This window comes from Rattus norvegicus, chromosome 17, assembly GCF_021556685.1.
Source record: "Rattus norvegicus strain SHRSP/BbbUtx chromosome 17, alternate assembly SHRSP_T2T, whole genome shotgun sequence".
Taxonomy (NCBI): domain Eukaryota; kingdom Metazoa; phylum Chordata; class Mammalia; order Rodentia; family Muridae; genus Rattus; species Rattus norvegicus.
Window position 1 is genome coordinate 68035078 of NC_141550.1, and position 11367 is coordinate 68046444.

The 11367-nt window shown below is 43.5% G+C and overlaps 1 pseudogene across 1 annotated transcript; it reads left to right on the forward strand.

Moving 5' to 3' along the window:
- Positions 1-920: 920 nt before the first annotated feature.
- LOC148000244 (GTP-binding protein 4-like) lies at positions 921-11116 on the forward strand (annotated as a pseudogene). Its single transcript, XR_015641317.1, has 8 exons — positions 921-1075; positions 1397-1507; positions 2920-2997; positions 3385-3431; positions 4025-4125; positions 5235-5432; positions 8578-8727; positions 9880-11116. The product of XR_015641317.1 is annotated as a GTP-binding protein 4-like (transcript).
- The last annotated feature ends 251 nt before the right edge of the window (positions 11117-11367 follow it).

The following is an 11367-nucleotide window of genomic DNA, read 5'->3' on the forward strand; positions in this document are numbered from 1 at the left end:
CTTACACCCTGGGTCACAGTGACTGTTTTACACCCCGGGTCATTCTTTGTTAAGTGACAGGATTTGTGCTCAGAGACCCTAGCTTTCGCTGAAATCATGCTCTACACCCTTGATAATAGAAGTTGACCTTGTTCATGGGAACTTTTAGTGTCTATTAGAAGTTGGTCCCCCGTCTCTAAGCTAGAGAGAGGTTTGTAGTTGTAAACATTTGAGAAGAGCATATTGCGTCCCTTCTTTAGAGTCTTAGTGATTCACAAAATGAAACAGCAAATATTTTTGTATTTTCTGAAGAATTATCTTGGGCTATTATAGCAGAAACTTTAAAATAAGGAATAGCATTGAAAACGTCTTTTGAAAAGTTGGTCCTGTCTTCATGAGGAACTGTGCTTCAGAAATCCCAGCAGGGAGACTGAGGCAGAAGCTAGCTTGTATTACATGGTGTATGTGTTCTAGGCCAGCCTGAACTACGAATCCAGGGTCTGCCTTCTTAAAACAAAACAATAAAAGTTGGTCATCCTCTTCTTTTGCATTTTTCCTCCTGAGAAATTGCATCTTGAGTTTGTGGATATAGGTCAGTGGGAGCTTGCTTGTAGCTGAGTTTAACCCCTAGTGCTGGGAGTTGGGGAGTAGGGGAAATCTTACAGAGTATTCCACAGAGCTTCTGACTTTGATTCGGTTTGATTCTGTGGGGGTTTGTTTGTTTGTTTAATTTTTGAGGCAACATTTTTCTCTGTAGCTTTGACTGTTGTAGAGCCTCACTTTAAACCAGGCTGGCCTTGAACTCAGAGATCCACCTGGCTCTGCTGTTCCACTTATGTATTTATTTATTTATTTATTTATTTTTAATTATATAAGATTGTTGTAGAAATTAACTTAAAACTGTTCTTAGAGTTAAAAACAAATCATAGTTGTTGAGCAAATAGTGTTTGCAACTTCCATTCACAAAACATTAATGCATGTTGCCCTTCTTTTCTTTGTATTCCAGAAAATATTTCTAGACTTGCAGGCTGAAGGATTTCCTGTCATCGAGACCAGCACCCTGACTGAGGAAGGTGTCATTCAAGTTAAAACAGAGGTTGGTGCTTTCTTAACTCGGGGCTAGTGTTTTTGTCTGAGATAGGTCAGTTGTGGGAAACTGTTTGCATTTTGGGAATTACTAACACTGGAAATAATTTAGGTTGGGTTTTTGTTTTTGTGTTTGTTTTTGTTTTCCTTGAATAGGATTAGTTGTTTAAATTCTTAGGGGAACCTAGTTACCTGCTGAAAGAAAATATGTAGGAAGTTCCATACTGGGTTGTGAACCTGTGGATGAGTGGAGGACTTGATTCTTCCTTGCAGTGTGAGGCTGGGGACTGGCCTCAATGGCTTTGTGACTCTTGTTTTTCTACTTTCTTAGGCTTGTGATAGGCTTTTGGCTCACCGAGTAGAAACGAAAATGAAAGGAAATAAAGTGAATGAGGTTCTGAACAGATTGCACTTAGCTGTGCCCAACAAGAGAGATGACAAGGTAAGGCAAGGCTGCCCTTCTTCGCAGGCTTCAGTTTGTGTTGCTGTGCTGGGCCGGTGGCCGCTTGGCACGTCCTCTTCCTGGTGTACACAGAGTCACATGTGGGTTTCACTTTTTCGTTCCTGGTGAAGTCACACATGCCTGTGGGAGGGATGAAGTAAAGAAGAGTTCTGTGCACCTACTTCTCCCTGTCACAGTCTGTGTTGTAACTTGTTGTTTGTCCCTTAGAAGTAGCTTGGGTGCAATTGTCACACATCCCCATCCCCCCTGTTTTTTAAATTGTCAGTGGAAGCATATTTTTGTGTTTTTCTGCCATTATAAGCAGTCTACATCTTTATAGATGTGTTCCTACAAATAAATCTGTATTTTAGGATAGAAGTTCCTAAAAGTTGTTTTCTTTACCACTTTTTTCCTTGCCTGCTTTGTAAATATGTACACAGTGTGCATTCCTGGTGTCTGTGGGGGTCCAGAGACAGCATCAGATCCCCTGAAGTCATAGTTAGCGGTGAGCCAATTGAGTCCTGAGTCCTGTGAACTGAACTAGGTCCTCCACAGGAACAACCTGCAGATTTTCTTAACTGCTGAACTGTCTCTCCAGCCCCTCTTTATTTTATTGTTGTTTTTAAACACCTCAAAAACCTGCACATTTTCATTACATTAGCATTAGTGCTCTTTCGTAGTTATTAGATTGTGGGTTCTAGAGAACTGACAACATTATTTCTAAAATACTTTAGTGTCATTTTTCTCTGTATTTTCGTATTTTTGTTTCTGTTTGCTTTCATTTTTCTTCTGAATAGAGTTTTATGTGTGCTCAATTTAGTTTTTCCTGAGGGAGGTGTGGTTTACTACTTGTTTCATGGGGTGGTCATTGTTCTCAACTAATTAATGAATTTAATTCTGTTGAATTGTAAACATACTTAGGTTTATGTCTGTTTCTCATTCTACTGTTTTCCTGTATGTTTTTCTTATATGTTTCATGATAATTTTTTAAAAAGATTTATTTATCTATTATATATAAGTATACCGTAGCTGTCTTCAGATACACCAGAAGAGGGCATCGGATCTCCTTACAGATGGTTGTGAGCCACCATGTGGTTGCTGGGAATTGAACTCATGACCTCTGGAAGGGCAGTTGGGTCCTCTTAACCGCTGAGCCATCTCTCCAGCCCTTACGATAATTTTTGTTTTTGTTTTTTTTCCAAATGAACTATAGAATCAATTTTGGTGGTTGTCTGGTCTCTTTTACCTACTCTGGCCCCAAACCTCACTCCCCAGAATGCACTTTCTTTTAATTGGTGTGGGTTGTTTTGTGTTTCCCTTGTAGACTGTCTTTTTGTGTGTGTGTTTGGTTCCTTTAAGTTTCTTTCATACTTGGGAAGGCATTTCACATACTTTAAACAATGTCTTCTTAGGAGAGACCCCCTTTCATCCCAGAAGGAGTGGTAGCTCGTCGGAAGAGAATGGAGATCGCAGAACCCAAGAAGAAGAGGGTCGGTTACTGGACCTCTTTGTCTGAGTTTCTTATGAACAGGGACAGAGGGCCTGCCTGTGCACCAGAAAAAGTGATGCTGGGTGGTGGTCTTAGCCATGTGAAGCCTCCTTGGTGCAGGAAATGCAAATTGAGTGTGCCCAGGGTTTGGCCCTGTAAGATTCAGGGACACAGTGGTGAATCCTTAGCATATGCTTGACTGGAGCTTTTCAGTTGATGTCATAGTTCAGTGAACAAAGTCCATGAGACACGTAGTCCTCAGGTGGGCAAAACAGCCCTCCTGATAGACATAGATGTGCAAAAGGTCAGAGGCTGCTTCATCGGGAAGGAGGCTGCAAAGCATCTGGGGACATAAAGCTAAGACAAACTTTTGGGGCTTTCTTTTCAGGAACGAGATCCTGAAAATGGGAGATGATTATATTTTGGATCTTCAGAGTAAGTAAGGTGTTTTGGAATGTCAGTTGTATGAAAAGTGTTTCAGAAAAGAAAGGAACTCAGTGAGTGAAAGTCTTCCAGAGAGTTTATTGGTTTATAAACTTTTACTTATTTTCTTTTTTTTAAAAAATATTTATTTATTATATATGAGTCCACTTAAGATGTCCTCACACACACACAGAAGAGGTCATCAGATCCCATTACAGATGGCTGTGAGCTACCATGTGGTTGCTGGGAATTGAACTCAGGACTTCTGTAAGAGTAGTCAGTTCTCTTAACCACCAAGCCATCCCTCGAGCCCCCAAGATTTTACTTTTTTGAAGATTAGAACTTGCAGACTTACAGAGATGTGTATAAATAATGTCCTGTTGTTTCAGATGAAAGGATTCTTTTTTTGTAGTATTTGGAAGTCGGACACACGGGTCAGTATTCTTGTTAGTAGTAAGTTAAGGGTGTTGAACACAGCTGTTTTGTTAGGCTGTAAAGTGGTTTTACTTATAAAGGGATTATCCAGAGTAGTCATCTTGATGACACAGTACTTGAAGATTTGAGAAACTACCATAAACATAACTCCTTTTTCCTTTCAATATTAGAATACTGGGACTTAATGAATTCATCTGAGAAGTATGATAAGATACCAGAGATTTGGGAAGGCCACAATGTTGCTGATTATATCGATCCTGCTATCATGAAGGTCTGCAATGCTTTTTGAATTACTTGCCCCACTTTGACATTTAGAAGAACTTCACCAACTTTTACTCCTTCCTTGTTCTCCTTTTGTTAAATGCCCTCAGAGATCCTTTCACCCTGTTTTTGCTCTCTTGGAGACATCACTTCTCAATTCAAAGGACATTAATTATTCTTTTTCTGTGTGGTCCTGGTGGCGCCCAGCCTTCCCTACCGAGCTGCAGTGGCCCCATCATTTTGCTTGTGTTGATGTCCAGTGTGGAGATCCATCCTGTCCCTGGCTCCGTCCTCTCTCTGGAACATCTTCTGAGTCTTCTCAGACATCCTCCTGCAGTCTTTTGCCAGTTTAGCAAGTGACAGCAAATTAACAAGAAAATTCAGTCCATGGGGTGTGAGCTCTGATTTCCAGATTTCTCTGTCTCACTGACCTTTTTATGTTTGGTTCCTTCTAATCTGGAAGGGGGGATTAACCTCAGTGCCTTTCTTAGACACATTCCCACAGAGAGCTGGCCCACCGCCGACCTCTCTCCTGCCGGGCACCTATCCCTTGCTTGCTTTTTCATAGCGCGTCAATGTTTACACGATTATCTTCTCATTTATCTATATTTCTGTGTGCGTGCGTGTGAGTGTGCATGTTTGTGTTCGTGTGCATGTGCGTGTTTGTGTGCGTTGCTGGGGCGTGAACCCAGGATCTTGTGCTTGTGAGCTTTGTCACCTCGCTGCATCCCCAACCTCTGTGCATTTAAAGTTTCACTTTGTCACCAGTGCAGTTGTGCTTAGTATGGTATTTGAGAGGATGAATGGGGGTTTGTACAGATTTATTTTGTGTATCTGCAGTGGACACTAGGGAATGAGGGAAGGGGTCCCTATGTTTTTTATCTTTAAAGATGAAATGCAATTGGCAGAAAACAGTGCATACGTTGGTCATGCTGTCTCTTTGGCCTTCGTAAATCCTCTTTTCCATGAGATTAACTGTACACGTGGGCCCCGGTTGTGACGAGACCACACAGCGTTCTCATACCTTCAGGTATCTGAGGACACATGATTCCTGTAAATATGTCGCTGCACTTACCTCCCTGCAGGGTTTCCTTGTTAACTTCATGATTCTTTTTAAAGAAATTAGAAGAGTTGGAAAAGGAAGAAGAGCTCAGAACAGCTGCTGGGGAGTATGACAGCGAGTCTGAGAGTGAAGACGAGGAAATGGTGGAAATCCGACAGCTGGCAAAACAAATTAGAGAGAAGAAGAAGTTGAAAATTCTAGAGTCCAAAGAAAAGAACACACAGGGACCCCGGATGCCCCGGACTGCTAAGAAGGTTAGTGTGGAGCCCCGCAGAGCCAAGTCCAGGCTTGCATGCTGGATCCTGTGTAATCCGCCATGAGAGCCCGGCTTCGCTGCCTGGGATGTCAGGTGCGGCACACCCCGGCGTTCGCAGGGTCCTGCTCTGGGCTGCAGCTTCTCTCCATGCATTGCAGCTCCAGGTGCATCCCTGCTGCAGACTGAGTCATTGCTGCCATGATGTGAGTTAAACCGAAACCTGATGACGGCTGAGGATGTTAGGTAGTTGTTAAAGAGGGTCTCAGGTAGTCCGGGCTTGAACCTGCAGCCAAGGAGTTCCTTCCCGACTCCTGCTCCACAGGTGCCAGGAGTACAGCCGTGTGCCACTGTGCATTTTCGTGACCTAGTTTTCTATTGATTGAGACTCCTAAATCCACAAGGCAGCTCGCCAGCCCCTGATGTTGCTGAGCATAGGAGCATCGCTCTCCAGGTGTGAATGGACCCTGAGCACCACTTGGCTTTGTGTCGGGATGTCATTGTCTTTACTTCTGTTCTCCTTGGAACTACCTCTGTGTCCATAGCCTTCCTGAAAGCTGAGGTCAGGGAGTGAGTGGCAGGTTCCCAAAAGGGATAGATACTGGGCAGTTAAAGTATAATGGAGGTGGGGGGTTGGAGGTGGGGGGTTGGCGTTGTAGATTCCACAATGGACGCTCCTGGTTTGAAAATACTGTTTTCATGTGCTTGGGCGGCCACTAATATTCACAGACGTGTTGTTTCTCCTGGTGCTTAGTTGTCTGTGAGAAGAGAGTCTGGTTCCCGAGTCTGTCTTCCCTCAGCTGTAGTGCCTTCTCTAGCCCATGCAGCCATTCTCTCACCCCGAGAACATAGCAGTCTTGCCATGACTTCTGTGTAGCAAATGCACTGTTTGTTTTTGTGGGGTTTAGCTGAACTGTCCAGAAACTGAAGTTATCCCAACTGGCAACAAGCATTGACAGTAGGTAATAGTCACTGTACAGCTATACTCTGAAGACCCAGAGCAGGAACAAACTCAGTCTCTCCTGCTGTATGATGACACGTGGATCCTTTATTTGACTCCGGCTGGGTGGGAGAAATCTCCACCATCAAGCCATCAATCAGTCCTGCACCGACTCTGCTGGGTATCCCTCAGTTAATTCACATCTCACACTGTCTCCCTGCCTGAAGGGAGCATCAAGACCGTGAGGCTGAGAGTTTCCTTGCACCAGGCTAGCCCCACTTGCAGGTTATGGGGCAGGGCCTCTAGAGCTCAACTCTCTAATTACAGAGTGTGGTTCCCCTGATCCTGTCTTTGAGTTTGATTAATTTACTAGAGTACCTCACAATTGGGAAAACATTCCCTTTTGTTGATTACATTTGCCAGTTCATCGTAAAGTGTATTTTAAAATTTAAGAGATGAAGGCAGTGAAGTGCTGAATGAGGGCAATCTGAAGGGACCTTCAGTCCTGGGCCATGTGACCCCTCTTAGCACATGGCTGGGTGTTTCTCATTTTCCTGTATGCTAGGCATTTAGAGTCACTTCAAACTCTGTTCTTTTAGGTTTTTATTAAAGCTTTTTGCATAAACATACTTGGATCCTGGACTGTAAAAGTGTGATGGGCAAGCTTCTAAACTAATGCTAACAGACTATGTCTGTCCGCCCAGCCTCTTTAGGCCTTTCTGTGCTACATACCTGTGCGCCTCTGAAACAGGGTCTTGAGTTTGCTGCCACAGGGTAATCATAGGTGGCCTGCTCCCGTACAGAAAGGCGGGGGAAGGGGAAGGGACATTTTTTTCCCCTTCGGAGCTGGGGACCGAACCCAGGGCCTTGCGCTTGCTAGGCAAGCGCTCTACCGCTGAGCTAAATCCCCAACCTGGGAAGGTACCTTTTTAAGGTCTGTCGTCTGCCTTGGAGAAGAGATTATAATATTACATGTAATGGTGTAATACTATAGCCTGTCCTTCCATAGAGACGTAGTTGGTGCAGCTTTCTATTTCTTAGGAAGAAAATGGAGCATGTGTAAAGGGGGCAGAAGATGAGAGAAACCGAGAGACAGACAGACTGACTGACTGACTCTTGTGTATGACCTGAAGTCCATAGTTAAAAAGACTCAACTTTACCCCAGGTAGCCTCTGGAACCAGGGACTAAAGGCCAGATGCTCTAGTCCTTTCTGTTCCAGTCCTGAGGAAAGGATGAGGGCTGCGGGCTGGCATCCAGTAACCGAGAGCAGAGCACGTGTCTGCCACTTCTCTGTCCAGCACAGCTTCACCTGTTTTTTTCCTCTCTCTCTTTCTCTCTCTTTCTCTCTCTCTCTCTCTCTCTCTCTCTCTCTCTCTCTCTCTCTCTCCCCTTTTCTTTTAAAATTAAATTTCAACAGACATCTTACTTAGAACAAGTTATCTTCCCTCCCTTCCCCACCTTCTCAGGTTCAACAGGCAGATTTAGAGAATGAGATGCGTAGTCTTGGCGTGGACATGGATGATAAAGACAATGTAAGTCTGGAGGGGCAGTGTGGTTTCAGATGATCCGTGCTTTTGTTGTTTTGAGACGTTCATTGTCTTGCTGTGTCGCCCAGCCAGCCTTCAATCTCAGTCTTTCCCTGCCTCTAGTTCTCCAGTGCTGGTGGCAGGCATGTGCTGCCAAACCCTTCCCACAGTCAGTTTGCTTAACGATGCGGGTACCTTCCGAGAAATCTGTCCTAGGTGATCTGCTAATGTAAATGTCATGGCATGCACATGATATACGTAATGTAGCTGATGCATATGCCTACTGCCTCAGCTGTTTGGAGTGGGAGGTTAAAACCTCAGCATACATCATGTGAACTGTGGACCAAAACCATTGCCATTACTGCTTGTGATTGATGTTATCCAGTAAAGAACATTAGTGCACAGGATGTGCAAGAGCTGTGGCCTAAGAGCACCATCTTACTCACCACCAGCATGGGTGCTGAGCTGGACATTTCTGAAGCCTTGTCAGGAGACACAGGAGAGCATAGCACTGCGTCTGACCCTTAACCCCTGGCTTCAGACCAGAGCCCGCGAGTAAGCTGCAGTAGGCCTTCCAGAGTCTTTCACTTGCGAGTGATATTGTCTTTAAGAGCTTGTCTGTTTTCTCTTCTTGTTGGACTAATTTCGATTGTTACCAAGAGCACTGTTTGTTTTCCAGGCCCACTATGCAGTCCAGGCCAGAAGATCTCGGAGTGTCACCAGGAAAAGAAAACGAGAAGAGTCTGTTCCTCCCTCTTCCATAGCCCGCAGTCGCAGTCGGAGTTGCTCTAAAACGCCACGTGATGTTTCTGGTCTTCGGGATGTCAAGGTTTGTTTCGTTGATCTGGGACAAAAGAAAATAAGAACCTTCAGGGGTGTTTATAGAACCTCCAGCAAGCACCAGCCATTACTTGAGGAGGGTTGTGATTAAGAGATTAGCTGTTCGTCCTATCTTCTACTTTGTAGCATCTTTGGAGAGGAACTTGGACCAGAAGCAGTTGGATCCCCTGGATAGGTGTTCTGGCAAACCATTCTGAACCCCTTGACATGGCAGATAGACAGACATGGCCTCATAAAGTATGGATAGTCTAGGCTTAGGTCCCAACTGTTTGCAAAATACTAGGAAGAGGCCCCATTTCCAGTGAGGAAGTAGGCTGGGAAAACTTGGTTCATTTTCCTCATTAGGGGAATTGTTATCTCTTCAAGGTGGTAGCTTGTCACTATGGTATAATTTGTAATGTCTTTTTCAAAGGTGCAATAGTTGCTTAAAATCTCACTGAAATTTCTTTTTGAGAAAAAACTTTTTTTTTTAGTATTTTGAAAATTCAAATATAAGAGAAAACCTATTTAAACTAGCAGGTTCTCTAATAGAAGGCTGAAGTTTTCATTTCAGATGTCATTTCTATCTGGAAGTCTAGGAAGTGAGTGTTGAGTTGAGGTAGTGTTTTACTATGACTCCTAAGCGGCCTGAGAGTCCAGACTGCTCCATGTTCACCCGGGAGTAAGATTACACTATTGGTCTATGGGTTTCAATACTGGCATTGACATAAGTCAGAAGGTTCAGACCCTGGAAGTCTGAACAGATGCTCTTATAGTCTACTAATGGTAGAAAGGTCCAAGGCTTCCTCACGTAGTCACTGAGCTCAGATGCTCTTGTAGTCTATTGACTGTAGAAAGGTCCAAGGCTTCCTCATGTAGTCACTGAGCTCAGATGCTCTTATAGTCTACTAACGGTAGAAAGGTCCAAGGCTTCCTCAGGTAGACACCGAGCTCAGATTCTCTTATAGTCTATAACTGTAGAAAGGTTCAAGGCTTCCTCACGTAGTCATTGAGCTCATGCAGATAGTTGGGTGGTCTGAGAACCCGGTGACTGAGACAACTGGGTCTTGATGGTTCCTTCTGACTTTGGTAAAATGGTTCCCAGGTAATTACAATGCAGGACAGAAATGTGGTTTTCATTGTTGTGTGTTCTCCTGTGTAGATGGTGAAGAAAGCCAAGACCATGATGAAGAAAGCCCAGAAGAAGATGAATCGCTTGGGGAAGAAGGGGGAAGCAGATAGGCATGTGTTTGATATGAAGCCCAAGCACCTACTCTCTGGGAAGAGGAAAGCTGGTAAAAAGGACAGGAGATAATGTCCTCTTCGGTCGGAGTAGTTTAACTAGACCCGTGATTATTTCTGAGTGTGTGATCTTGTGTTTTATAGAATTTGGGATCAACATCTGTTAACCAAAGAAACGATGGAAATGACTTTTAAATGCTTGTTGCTGTGCTGAAAACTGGTAAAGCCGAGTAAGCGTGTGGTGCCGTGGCCCTGCGCAGTCAGATGTTACCTGCAGAGCGCTCTGTACTGGATGACGCGCTTCTTTCACAGCCAAGGGACTCATTTTGCAGAAAAGATGTATTGGTGTAAGGAGGCTGCTTTGGTGGGGGAAAACTTTTGTAGTAGATCTTTTGACACCCAAAATACCTATTTTTGTTAAGAAAGTATTCCTGCTGGGAGGTCTTACATTTAGCGTGTATCAGAACTTAAACTACAGTCTTAAATTATTTTCTGCATCTGTAGTACAATGTATCATTGTAACTTCAAACATTTTATCCAAAGTAAACATCCAGCAAAAACATAGTTTTGATCATTTACATTTAGTTTGATTTAATTGCAAGTCTCTTGATAGCCAAAAGGAACGGGCAGGGAATAGGACTTTGCTTAGAGCAAAAATAGTTTTTTAAAGGGAATAAGTGCCTGGATATGTCTTCTTTCACTAACAACAGCTGGATTAAGATTGGTGTCCTAGAAAGTAAAGAAACATTGATGAGAGGGATCCCAGTGTGGCTGGAACTGCAGCCCTGTCCACAGATCAGAAGACAGCCTTCCCACTGTCAGCGCTTCCTGTCAGTGTGACCGCTTCTGACCTGTATCGGAAACCAGTGATGTATACATGTATTATATTCTCTATCCTAAATCATATGGACTCTTTGAGACTTTTTTAAAAAATAGTTTTATTTGTCTTGGATATGTCATGTATTTGCATTTCAAGTGTTATCCCCTGTCTCCCCTCTTCCATCCCCCTCCCCAGCTTCTATGAGGGTGCTCCCACTCCCACCCACCCACTCCAACCTCAACACCCGAGACTTCTTATATTGGCTTTAGTTGTCTGATGACATTTGATGTCTTGATCTATTTTTTTATGTGTAGATGATTAAAGTTTATAATCATTAGTATGACTAATACCTTGATTAAATCATAGAATTATTCATCTAACAGTAGAAGATCTAGACAAAGCTTTTTTTTTCCTTAATAGAACTTGTATTTACTTAAATTTCAGAGGCGTTAGTGAGAAAGGGTAGAAGGTGCTGTTCAAAACAAAACAATTAAGCAAATACAGGAGCAGAATGTTCGAGGTCTTGAGCTTCACTGTGTTAGGAATCTGTCCTCATTGCTGTTAGAAAGAACTGGCTGTGAATGCTGG